Source organism: Adiantum capillus-veneris, chromosome 8 (genome assembly GCF_014529385.1).
Source record: "Adiantum capillus-veneris isolate H3 chromosome 8, ASM1452938v2, whole genome shotgun sequence".
Lineage (NCBI taxonomy): Eukaryota > Viridiplantae > Streptophyta > Polypodiopsida > Polypodiales > Pteridaceae > Adiantum > Adiantum capillus-veneris.
This window is the reverse complement of record NC_140938.1, coordinates 145,477,647-145,491,275: the sequence shown is the minus strand read 5'-3', so window position 1 is coordinate 145,491,275 and position 13,629 is coordinate 145,477,647. Positions and strand designations below refer to the sequence as shown.

Below are 13,629 nucleotides of genomic sequence, written 5' to 3'. Positions count from 1 at the left end.
TATGTCTAGGGATAGTATGTATGGTGCACATAGAGTGGGAAAGATGAGAGATCCAAGCTCAAGAGAAAGACCCAAGGTATGCAAACCAAATGTAAGATTACCCTCGACAAGAATTGGATATATCTTTAAGGTATACGATGTTTTATATATAAAGACTAGACTCTTATGCAACAAAGTGCTTGTTTCAAAGCATAAAAAGCTCAAACTAGGAAACTCCCAGAGCTATCCATGGTGTAAAAGCATCTCACAAGGAGTCAAGCTCTTTCTTACAAGTAGGGCCACATTGTTAAGTCTTATGATTGCTCAAGTGCTGGAGACCCTAGGATTTGGAAGACATATCCACTAATAAGATAGAGATTCTTATTGTCTAGGATTGCAGTAAGTATACTAGTTTTGAAGATCGTTTAAAAACTATTTCCCACTTCCAACACGTAAGCTAGGGCATTACAGGTGTGAATTGTGAAACACATATTAGGGCTAAACACATATTCCAAAGCCCTCATATGAGCATTCATCCCACCCAAACCAATGAGCTTTAATCGACTACATGCGAGTAAACCTGCATTGCTTTTAATACCTTTTAAAGCTAGTGATGCCAACTTGCCCAATTTCTTTGGACAAGAGAAGCTCTTATTTGCCTTCATTACCATACCATTCACTTACACAACCTGTGTGTTGAGATCTGATGAGTGGCCTAGTTTTATGCCAGAGAGCTGTTCGGAAAATAACTGGCTTCGACATTGAGTATTGGCAGCACAAAGCCAATGTAACATGCTCACATTGAAGCCAATTTTGATAAAAGAGCAGCTGTAGATACACAATCTGCTGATGTCAATTCAACTCCATATTAGTACCACCAAACTAGACTACAGTTTGCAATTCAAGATGACAAAGCGAGGCCTTTCAAGGAGAGATTTAGGGCAATAGCAGCCAAGCGGCTGGACATGGTTGGTTATCATAGGGACTTATCATTACATTACATGAGGAAATCTTGAAAGGTAAATTTCATGCATGACAAAGTTTACTTCTCCATCTTTTATGTCAGAAACATTAAGAAAACTCTTCACAAAATCAACAAAGGTCCCTGTATTTAGTTGAACTCATGATAGTTCAGAGCTTGCCAAATAGACCTAAAAACAGCACTTGTTACTTCTAATGCGGCTGCCAGCATATATGGTGGGAACAGGCATAGAGAATAGTACGTGGGTTTGGTGCATTGATGGTACTGCACTGGCATATTGTGCCTCCCATGTAAAAAATTATATATTACAAACCCCAGGACGTGGGGGTGCGGACACACTACCGTTGTATTCTTAACACATCCTCTATATGTAGCTCTGCAAGTTCTGCAAACTTCTGCAGTTTATCTGCATATGTGTTGGACATTAGCACATACGGTGCAGCCCACTGAGGCTGAAATTTCATGATTTGTTCAAAAGCATATTCAGCTAGCTCAACATGACAAAGTAAACGACACGCGCCTAGCAAGCATGACCACACAGTAAGGTCAGGCTGCAATGGCATATTCAGCAACATGTCACTCGCTCTATTAAAGTCCCCTGCATGCCGAAAGGTCTAACACTATGCTATACTGTTTTAAATCCAAGTCCAACCCCTGCTCTCCATTCATGCACACAAAATGCTCAATCCCATCACTGACAAATCCAGCCCGACTGCAAGCTGACAAGACCGAAGTTAGTGTTATCATGTTAGGAATATGGCCTGCCAGTTGGAGGTTCTCTAGCATTTGTAGCGCTCTAATTGGGTTTCCAACACCTGCATAACCAGCAATGCACGAGGTCCATGAGCCAATTGAAGGCTCTGGATATTTATCGAAAACCACCTCTGCGTCAAACATGCTGGCAGAACTTCCATATGCATGAATAAGAGTGGCATTTACAAAGGGAACGCGGTCAAACTCCAAGAGAAGAGTGTGAAAATGAAGCTCATAACATGTTTCTAAATGAGCTATATCACTGCAGGCTTGTAATGCAGCAATGGGTAGAGCAATTGAAAGAAACAAGCTCTTTCTGCATAGTTTTATACAACGATACAGCCTTCTCTCCTTCACCCTCTACAACATACAAAGCGAGCATTGCATTGCAGGCATCCATATGACAGCAAGGCAGCGAGTTAAACACACTCTCCGCTTTCCGAAGACTCCCACATATTCCATAGATGCTGAGGATGGTAGAGCAGACAAGAACATCCGAAGTGAAACCCTCTCTACATGCATCTGTGTGTAATGCCTGTCCAATTTCCAAATATCTAGCCTTGAAAGAGCCTAAGTCCTCCATAATATCATGCGACTCTCCCAGAGATGCACACGCTTGAAGGCCGGCCACGTACGTCAGCTCGTTTGGACTAATATTTTCTTCTTGCATTAGGCGGAACAACTGCAAAGCCGTGTCCCAAATTTTGCTCTGTAAATATGGAAAGCATGGCAGTCCATGAGACAACAGTACATTCAGGCAAAGCACAAAAAACATCCTGTGCCTCCTTGAACGACCCAAGCTTGCCATATATGCTGATGAGTGTGTTGGCAACAAGGACATCAGTCACATAGCCCTTACGCAGGGCATCTGCATGCAATCCCTGAAAAATCTCCACGGAGATTGCTTTGACTGTAGTACCCCCGAGATCTTTGTCTTCTTGCTCTTCTTCCAAGGAGCCACACGCTTGAAGACATGCAACAAATGTCGGCTGATTTGGACACATACCTTCTTCGCAAATTTGTCTGTAGAGTCGTAATGCCTTGTTCCCTTCACCCTGTTCAACATACATAGTAAGCATTGCATTGCATGATGCAAGGTCATGATGCAATAGTCCCACAAAAACATTTTCTGCATCCAAAACCCTCCCTACCTTGCCAAGCATGCTCAAGAGAGCTGTACCAACAAAAACATCAGAGACACAGCCCTTCCTACATGCATCCTCATGTAAACAAAGACCGATGTCTAGTGCAACCTCTACTGCAGAGTGGCCCTCAACTATAGAGGCATCTTCATTACCTGCAAGGATGCTGCATGCCTGTAGGGCAAAAACAAAGGTGTGTAATTCTGGAGTTACACCTTCATAGTGCATCTTTCTAAACAACTGTAAAGCTTTCTTTCCTTCACCCTGTTGAATGTACGTAGACAGCATTGCATTCCATGACAAAATGTGAGGGTGGTGAAGGGTGCCTCAAGCAGCCTCTGCCTGTTGTATCGCACCACATTTACTGTACGTAGTTACAAGAGTGTTTGAAAGGAGGGCATCTGGCATAAAGCCCACTCTCTGTGCATCGACATGGCATGCCTGTCCTATATCTAAAGGCATCTCCGCGGATAAGAGAAGATCCACACCTGCCACCTCTTCCCTCTCTACCAGGCAGCAGCAAGCCTGAAGAACCATCACAAATGTCAACTTATTAGGACTTACATTTTCCTCTTACATCTGCCTGTATGCCAAGAGAGACTCTTCTCCTAAACCCACATCTACATAAGCCGAGATCATTGCAGTCCAGGATACTATGTCACGCCGAGACAATCCTTGAAACACTTGCTCAGCCTCAGTAGTCTCTCTGCATTTTCCATACATGCTCACTAGGGTGTTTGCAACAAAAAGATCCGTTGCATATCCATTGATACATATATCCGCATGCAATTTCCTGCCCAGTTCAACATTGCATGTATTAGCACAAGCCTTGAGGAGGCTGACAAAAGTATAATCATTCGGCTCAATAGCCTCATCTGCCATGTTTTGGTGTAGTTAGAGTGCTTCGCGACTGCGACCACAATAGCCTCATCTGCCATGTTTTGGTGTAGTTACAGTGCTTCGCGACTGCGACCACAATCAGCATAAGCAGAGATCAGAGCAGACCATGAAAGACCGTTTGACAGGGTAGTGTTCCTGATGTGAGGCAGGCATCATTAAGGGCACCACATTTTGCATATGTGACAATAAGATAGTCCCCAAGTAAGATTGCAAGTGGAAATCCATGGCAGATGATGAAGGTGTGGACGTGGTGGACACGATGCAGATCCTTAGTACTTTCGTACTGAGGCAAGCTTTGAGGAGGGAGAGGTAGTTTAAATCCTCTTGGAGCTTCTCTTAGGAAATAAAACGTAGCTAAATAGATAATTGAGTAGAGTACTTAATGGAGAGAGACAGATTTATATACACGAGATTATAGAGTAGAGAGAGAGAGAGTACACACGATATACGTGGTTCACCCAATGTGGGTTACGTCCACGGGAAAGCAGCCACTCAATGGTTTTAGTACTTCAAAACAAAAAGTAGTTTATAAAGGGATTATACCCTTAATGGAACTCCCGCTTTGCTTCACTCTCACCACCTCACACTCATCTTGTTGCATCAACTTCACACTATGAAATGTGTGTAGAAATGGCCTCCTTTTATAGGTAAAAAGGGTTGCCCTCTCTTATGAGAGACAGCCATGTGTAGCCGCCCTTGTGCGAATAAGTCCAAATCAGACCCTCCAATCCACCCATGTGTGGCCGTCCTTGAGAAAACAAGTCCGCTTTTGAATTCGACCACCGGCCATTGAATTCGGTCACCGATCACCGGCCATTGACTTCCGACCACCGACCACCGGCCATTGACTTCCGACCACTGGCCATCGGCCATTGACTACCGGCCAACCGACCGGTTGTTTTTCGATCACTTTCCGGCCACCGTCCGGTCATAATATTCCGGCGAAAAAGAATATTTCGGCGAAAAAAAAGTCTCGGGGACGGAGGTTTCCGGTGAGTGATTTTCCTTCACGCACGATGGCTTCTCCTCATAATGGGGGCCTTACAAATGTACGCTTTTACCACAGAAAATTACAAGGGTAAATCAGGCTCCATACTTAACAATCTCCCACTTGGAGACTGATCTCCAAACCAAACTTGTGATTGCTTTCCATTCTGGCTTCTTATCCTTGAATGCCGATTGAAGATGAGCAAAAGCTCAACTTCTCCTTGTTAACCACCTTTGTAAACATATCTGCAGGATTTTCACTTGTATGCACCTTTCCTAGCTTTAGTTGTCCCTCTTCCAAAAGAGTGCGTATGAAGTGATATCTCACCTCAATGTGCTTTGTCCTTGAATGAAAAGCTGAGTTCTTCGCAAGATGGATAGCGCTTTGGCTATCACTGTACAAGACACAATTGTCTTTTTTGAATCCAAGCTCTTCTAAGAATCTGTGAAGCCACAGAATTTCTTTGTTTGCCTCCATCATTGCTACATACTCTGCTTCCGTGGTAGAAAGTGAAACCACTTTCTGCAGCTTTGAAGCCCAGCTTATTGCTGTGCCTCCAACCGTGAACACATAGCCATTAGTGCTCCTTCGAGTGTCTTTGTCACCTGCCATATCTGCATCAGCATACCCTTCTAGAAAAATATCAGTTCCTCCAAAATACAAAGCATTTGTTGTTGTCCCTTTTAGATACCTAAGTATCCACTTCACAGCTTGCCAATGCTCTTTACCTGGGTTGTCCATGAACCTACTCACAACTCTCACTGCATGTGCAATATCGAGCCTTGTCAAGACCATAGCATACATTAGAGAACCTACCGCTGCAGCATATAGAACTTTAGACATATAGGCTATCTCCTCTTGTGTCTTTGGGCACATATCCTTCGTTAATTTAAAGTGACCAGCCAAAGGTGTAGAAACTGGTTTTGCATTTTGCATTGCAAACCTTTCTAGTACCTTCTTGATGTAATCTTCTTGAGATAGCTTTATTGTCTTCTTCGTCCTGTCCCTTGATATTTTCATACCAAGTATCCTCTTTGCAACACCTAAATCTTTCATTGAAAAAGATTTGGATAGCTCCTCTTTTAGGTCTTTGATGTCCTGCATGTTAGCACTTGCAATCAACATGTCATCAACATACAACATTAGGATGATGAATTTCCCATCTCCCAAATTCTCTGTGTAGACGCAGTGATCCGAGTTGCATCTTGTGAATCCATGATCCAACATCCATCGATCAAACTTCAAGTACCATTGTCTTGATGCTTGCTTTAAACCATACAAGCTCTTCTTTAATCTGCAAACCATTTTCTTCTTACCTTTTACTACATACCCCTTTGGTTGAAGCATGTAGATTTCCTCCTCTAAGTCACCATGAGGGAATGTCGTATTTACATCCATTTGCTCGAGATTTAGATCATGAGCAGTCACAAGGTTTAAGACAAGCCTAATTGAGTTCATTTTTACAACAGGAGAAAATATTTCATTGAAGTCAATACCTTTCTTTTGAGAAAAACCTTTTACCACAAGCCTAAACTTGTACCTTTTCTTCCCACCTTCTTCTTCCTTTAGCTTGTACACCCATTTGTTTTGAAGTGCCCGCTTACCTTTAGGCAACTCAACCAACTCCCATGTTTGGTTGCGATGTAGTGAGTCCATCTCCACTTGCATGCTCTTCGTCCATTCTTCTTTGGATTCATGTTGCATAGCTTCTTCATATGATTCCGTCTCTCTAGAATCTGAGATCAAGAGATGGTTGAAGGAAGGAACAAACCTTTCTAGAGGTCTACTTGCTCTTGTAGATCTTCGGGGAATAGGTTGAGGCTCCTCATTTGGTTGACGTTGTTGCACATTGTCACCGTTTGCAGTCCTTGAGTCTTCACCGTCCTCAAGCTCCATGTACTCATCACCTGTTTCTTTTGTTTGTTTTCTTTCCAAGTAATCTTTGTACATATTTTGTTCGTTAAAAATTACATCCCTACTCCTTAAGATTTTACCATCTTCAGGATTCCATAGGCGATACCCAAAGTCTCCTTCTCCATAGCCAATGAAGAAACACTTTTTGGACTTTGTATCTAACTTTGATCTTAGGCTTCTATCTATGTGCATGAAAGCCTCACACCCAAACACTTTGAGAAATGCATAATTCACCGGTTTATCTGTCCATGCCTCTTCTGGAACTCCCCCATCCAATGCCGTTGAGGGTGACCGATTGATTAAGTACACATACGTACTTACAGCTTCCGCCCAAAGCTCAAGCGGTAGGCCTGCATGTAGCCGCATGCTTCGTGCTCGTTCCATGATTGTCATGTTCATCCTTTCCGAAATCCCATTTTGTTGAGGTGTCCTTGGGGTTGTCCTTTGCCTCCGAATGCCATTGCTAGCACAAAAGCTTTCAAAAGCTTGGCTGCAATATTCGCCTCCATTGTCGGATCTGAGGCATTTAACCTTGGTACCTGTTTCATTCTCCACAAAGGCTTTCCATCTTTGAAATATGGAAAATACATCGGATTTATTCTTCATGACATAAACCCATGTTTTTCTAGTCGCATCGTCTATGAATGTTACATAGTACAATGAGCCACCAAGTGATGGTGTACTTGCAGGACCCCAAACATCATAATGAACCAACTCAAGTTTTTTATTTTTTCTTTCATTTCCTGATTTTTGAAATTTTACCCTCTTTTGTTTACCATAAACACAATCTTCACAGAACTCTAAGTCCACTTCTTTCAAACCTGGTAGAAGCTTCTTTGTTTGAAGGATTTGCATTCCTTTGGCACTCATATGCCCAAGTCGGTAGTGCCACACCGCACTGTCAACTTCTGTAGTTGCTGCACAAGCTGAAGGTTGCGTGCTAATAGTACACAAGTAAAGTGTACCGACTTTTTCACCCTTGGCAACCACCAAAGATCCCTTTGAGATCTTCCACCGTTTGTTTCCGAATGTAATGTTGTGACCTTCATCGTCCAATTGTCCTGTAGAGATCAAATTTTTGCGAAGAGAAGGAACATGCCTAACATCTTTAAGCTTCCATTCATTTCCGTTAGCAGTTTTGACAGAAATTGTACCTTTGCCGACAATCTCACAAGCTTCATCATCTCCCAAGTATACATACCCAAAATTACCTTTGGTGTAGTCTTGGAAATGTTGCTTGTGTGGTGTCGCATGGAATGAAGCCCCGGAATCTACTATCCAGGAATTAGACACATTGTCTAATGAGAGAATTAGAGTATCTTGCTCTACTTTACCTGCCACATTGGCCTCCGATGTTGGCTTGTTGTCTTGAGACTCTGTCTCCTTCTTCTTCTTGGACCAGCAATCCTTCTTGACATGGCCCTTCTTGCCGCAGTTCCAACATTCAAGAACTGAATTTGTGCGTGACTTGCTCCGCCTTGAGCGATCACGACCCTTTTGGTTTTTGAACCTCTCCTTAAGCCTTCCTCTTGTTTCCACTGATAGTGCATCACTTGATGATTCTCCTGTGCTTCTCCTTCGCATTTCCTCGCTTAGGAGAACACCCACAACATCATCAAACTTAAGAGTATTTGTGCCAGAGATAGAATTACTTACAGCCATCACAAGGTTGTCCCAACTATCCGGTAGAGATGATAGTATAAGGAGAGCTCGCACTTCGTCATCGAAATTGATTTTCACTGATCGAAGTTGACTTATGTTTCTGTTAAAGTCATTTAGGTGTTCTGCAACTGAACCATTCTCTGTCATCTTTACATTGAACAAGCGCTTCATAAGAAATACCTTATTGGATGCCGATGGTTTCTCGTAGAAGTCGTCAAGTGACTTCATCAAGTCCTCCGTGGTCTTCATCTCCGAAACATTGAAGGCCACCGTTGACGCCAAGCTTAACCGGATTATTCCCATTGCCTTTTGATCAAGGACAATCCATGCTTCATCTGCCATTGTTGCGGGCTTCTTCGCAAGACTGCCTAGTGGCAAATAGAGGTCCTTCTGGTAGAGATAGTCTTCAATCTGCATCTTCCAATGTTGGTAGTTTTTGCCGTTGAACTTCTCAATCTTGAGCTTCCCTTCCTCCGCCATAACTCCCACTCAATTCAAGGAATCCTTTCCTTGAGATAATTTAGCTACGAGCAAACCTTGCTCTGATACCAGTTGTTAGGAAATAAGACGTAGCTAAATAGATAATTGAGTAGACTACTTAATGGAGAGAGACAGATTTATATACACGAGATTATAGAGTAGAGAGAGAGAGAGAGAGTACACACGATATACGTGGTTCACCCAATGTGGGCTACGTCCACGGGAAAGCAGCCACTCAATGGCTTTAGTACTTCAACAAGAAGTAGTTTACAAAGGGATTATACCCTTAATGGAGCTCCCGCTTTGCTTCACTCTCACCACCTCACACTCACCTTGTTGCATCAACTTTACACTATGAAATGTGTGTAGAAATGGCCTCCTTTTATAGGCCAAAAGGGCTGCCCTCTCTTATGAGAGACAGCCATGTGTAGCCGCCCTTGTGCGAATAAGTCCAAATCCGACCCTCCAATCCACCCATGTGTGGCCGCCCTTGAGAAGACAAGTCCGCTTTTGAATTCGGCCACCGGCCATTGAATTCGGCCACCGGCCACCGGCCATTGACTTCCGACCACCGGCCACAGGCCATTGACTTCCGACCACTGGCCATCGGCCATTGACTACCGGCCACCGGCCAACCGACCGTTTGTTTTCCGACCACTTTCCGGCCGCCGTCCGGCCATAATATTCCGGCGAAAAAAAAGTGTCGGGGGCCTCCGCCCCCGAGGCCTTTAAAGTTGCCCCTGATTCTTGTCTGTGAAAATTTTGGTTTCCGGTGAGTGATTTTCCTTCACGCACGATGGCTTCTCCTCATAATGGGGGCCTTACAAATGTGCGCTTTTACCACAGAAAATTACAAGGGTAAATCAGGCTCCATACTTAACAGCTTCAGCTTGAGCCATGCCCATGCAGCAACAAAATGCGAAGATCATGATTTACGAGTCTTGATGTCGAAGCCTTATTGACCTTGTAATCTCTGACATGCTCATTGGCAATACAAATGGAGCTTATTATGATGCTTTGCAAGCAACCCTTCTCTTTTTGCCCTGCTGTCTTTTCTTCAGTCATTGAAACATGTACATGAGAAACTCTTTCAAAAGAAAAGAGGAGCTTAAAAGTGGGGCGGCCATTGGCCCTGCAAGCTTTGGGGGCTAGGTTAAATCTCGCCTTGTGCTGGTGGAGTATTTCTTCTCCTGCTGAGGTCTTTACGCGCAGCAATTAATGGGTTTCGAGTCACTGAAGACTAATGGCGAACACACATTTTCCTTTGAAAAAAAATAAAAAATCGAAGATTCCTCAACTGATACTCTCTCTCCCTCTGTCGATTGAAGTTATTTCTAGCGCCCGCATCAGGCTGCGAGGTCTGAGGTAGCGCACCCCCCCTTCTCTCTGTCGCGCAGAGCTCTCTGTGCGTCGTCTAGGGCAGCGATGGTGGAGGGGAAGAGGGGGAACCTCACTAATGTATGATTTTTATCATGCAAGCCATTAAGGCCCATGTCACACATGCGCGGACGGATCAGGGGGCCAATTAAAAACGGCCTTTCAGGCTTCTCGTGTCACACTGCGCGGTGGACATGGTGCTGCCAAGATGAGTTGGAATTCCAGCTCATGGTCGCCAGCCCCTTCTTTCCATCCGAGGGGTAACCCTCGGCTACCCCTACCCATGCACGCTTTCTTGACTTTTGATTGGCGCAGGCTGTTTTACGCACTGAGTTGTCCACCGCTTTGTCTGACTGCGATCTGCGTTAGACACCATGGTCAGACTCTGCCACCTCACACATGGCCTCCGGTCATCTGTGACACAGGCCTAAGCTACGAGTTCAAAAAAAAAAGAAAAATTGTCTCAATACTTATTTACAATCGGAATGTTTATTCCTTATTGCAAAAATAAATATTGATAGTAGTGGAAGCATGATATTGGGCAGGTCAACTAATTCTTACAGTGTTATATTAAAAAACAAGGAGAAAATTGCTCGTTGAGACAGAAGAATCTGAAAGCTACAACTAGCCCACATTTGATATGTCATAAAAACTAATATCTAATTCTCCCAAATTATTTTCTCATGTTAAAGTGATCATTTAATATGGGGAAGTACCAGGGGAGTAAAAGCTAGAATATTGGTAAGGCTGCCAGACCGGTCTCTGCAGGGATCCAAAGGAGGGAAAATAGGGATCCAAAGGGGGACAGATTGCAAAAGAGCAATGTGCTTTAATGGGGCTTAAAAGACCTAACGGTTCAGCTCCATTAAGACTTCCATAGACTAAGGTTCCTAATTTTTAATTTAATTGTCCAAAGGCCAATGTAGGGGAAAATTGGATGTTCATGGGAAGACTAAAAAGTCTTCCCACATCCCTATCAAGGAGGGGGCGAGCCATGAGAGTAGGGGATGAGAGAGAAACACACGCACACACACACACACACACACTCCAAAGCTCCCCCTTTACACAAAGGGAATACTGGACACATGTCAGGCTCCTAGGCCAATCGCCCCCAAGCTTTCCTCAAATCCTATTGGATGGTTATAGAGGTGGACCAATGAGAATTAGGCTAGAGCAAATTTAATCTAATCAATTTAAAAATGCTTGATAAAAACACCAATAGAAATTAAGCTCTCTAGAAGACTATTGGACAATCTACCAAGGGGTCCAATGAGCATCCAACAGCCCAATGGCTTGCCTGATTCCTATTGGCTAGAAGACAAAAAGGTCCAATGAGAGTTTTGGTGAAAGGAGAAAGGGGGACACATGTCACAAGGCTATCAACCATGCTTGTAAATTGTGATTGGCTAAGCTTTACAGGGGCCAATGGGAGGCCAGCATGAGCAAATAGCAAGAGGGGTCGACCAAGATGAGAGAGAAGGCTGCATTTTACTCTAACTCATTGCCACATACACACACACAACTCATGTGTGCAAGAAGAACTCCATCTCCTTCTCCAAGGGGGGTGGTTATGGAGCAAGATCAATGGAGTGAGCTTTAGAGAGAGCTTCCCCCCCCCCCCCCCCCCACACGACGTTTACCTCCCATTTGCGCCCCTTACCACCCATGACCACCAACACCCTAGCCCACCATCGGTGGTTGGTGGTGTTAGCTCACTACCACCATTTGCCACTCCTCCTACCACCAACGCCCATTGCCGCCGGTTCTCCTCCCACTCTTCCCTCCAATGGGCTACTCAAGCACCTCCTCTCTCTCTCTCTCTCTCTCTCTCTCTCTCTCTCTCTCTCATCCTCTTTGTCTCTCTTTATTTTGCTGATTATGTCTCTCTTTCTCTCTCACTTGTCTCTCTCTCCCCCCTCCCCCCACACACACTCTCTCTTTCTCTCTCTGCCTCTCTCTCTCTCTCTCTCTCTCTCTCTCTCTCTTTCTTACTCTCTCTCCCTCTCTCTCTCTCTCTCTCTCTCTCTCTCTCTCTCTTCCCCCATCCCTCCCTCCCTCCCTCTCTCTCTCTCTCTCTCTCTCTCTCTCTCTCTCTCTCTCTCTCTCATTTTCCTGATTTTGTCTCTCTCTCTCTCTCTCTCTCTCTCTCTCTCTCTCTCACTCACTTCTCTCTCTCTCTCTCTCTCTCTCTCTCTCTCTCTCTCTCTCTCTCTCTCTTTGTGCATATCAAAGGACAACAATGAGAGAATTCACTTTGTGGAAAACTCAAAACAATATCATCATTTGCACAACTCAAGGTAAATGTGATAGCCCAAAAAATGCTAGATTATTACAACAGCCTTTTTGCTCACTCGCTCTCTCTCTCTCTCTCTCTCTCTCTCTCTCTCTCTCTCTCTCTCTCTCTCTCTCTCTCTCTCTCTCTCTCTCCCTAATTGCATATCAAAAGACAACAATGAGAGAATTCACTTAGTGGAAAACTCAAAACAATATCATCATTTGCACAATTCACGGTAAATGTGATAGCCCAAATAATGCTAGATTATTACAACAGCCTTTTTGCACTCAGTAAAGTTTTGAGCTCGTTATCAGCCAAACTAGACTGATAAATGAACATGTTATGGTTTATGTCCATTCCAAACACTCTCAAGTAGATATAATACAAGTGTTTGCAAGCCACATAGGTCATTCCTTCCCCTAACCTCCTTTGGAAGTCTCTGCAAGTACAACTAGGATTCCTGGCTATTGTGACTTGATATTTCTCACCACGTAACTTTGAGTTTGGTGTTTCCGCAATGAAGACTTCATGCTTACCGATCCTTACCATCTCCACTTGTTCGATGACCATTTCTAGTCCTAGAGCACTGTCGATCCTTTTCGATGCCTCTTTAGAAACACCTGTTAAGTACCTGCCCGCACGTCTTTGCCCTTGCACTTCCATAGTTTCTGTTGCGATATGAAACCCCGCTAGCTGCAAAGACTTTACTTCTAATGTTGTTAAGTTCGTGCCTTGTGCCACTGGCCACTCAAGTGGAGTTCTTGGAGGCCGCATCACAATATATGGACATACATCCAACACATGTTTGACATCGTCACTACAAAACCATACCCATGTCTCATTGTTGTGCCCCTCCGTTTCCCCCAAAAACTTGGTGCCGTTGTTCCCTCTGTGCATAAATTCACCTTTTTCTTGCACTTTCCTCCTTTGATTTTTCCTTGGCAAGTGAACTTAGACCCCGGTTTGCACCTGCGGCGACAGCGGATGGCCCACGTGGTGTCATTTATGTCAAACGCGATGGCCCTAATTGTCATCCCAGCATTCTCCTCGTCCATAGAGTGATCTTCATTGTGTGTGCGTGTGTGTGTGTGTATATAACTTAACTTTAAGAATGCTACGTTTTTTATACACACAAACACATACAATCATTTTTTTTAATATATGGCTGTGTGTGTGT

General features: G+C 44.0%; 1 pseudogene; it reads right to left on the bottom strand.

Moving 5' to 3' along the window:
• Positions 1 to 531: 531 nt before the first annotated feature.
• On the bottom strand, positions 532 to 4,175 carry LOC147453120 (pentatricopeptide repeat-containing protein At4g13650-like; annotated as a pseudogene).
• Positions 4,176 to 13,629: the final 9,454 nt, after the last annotated feature.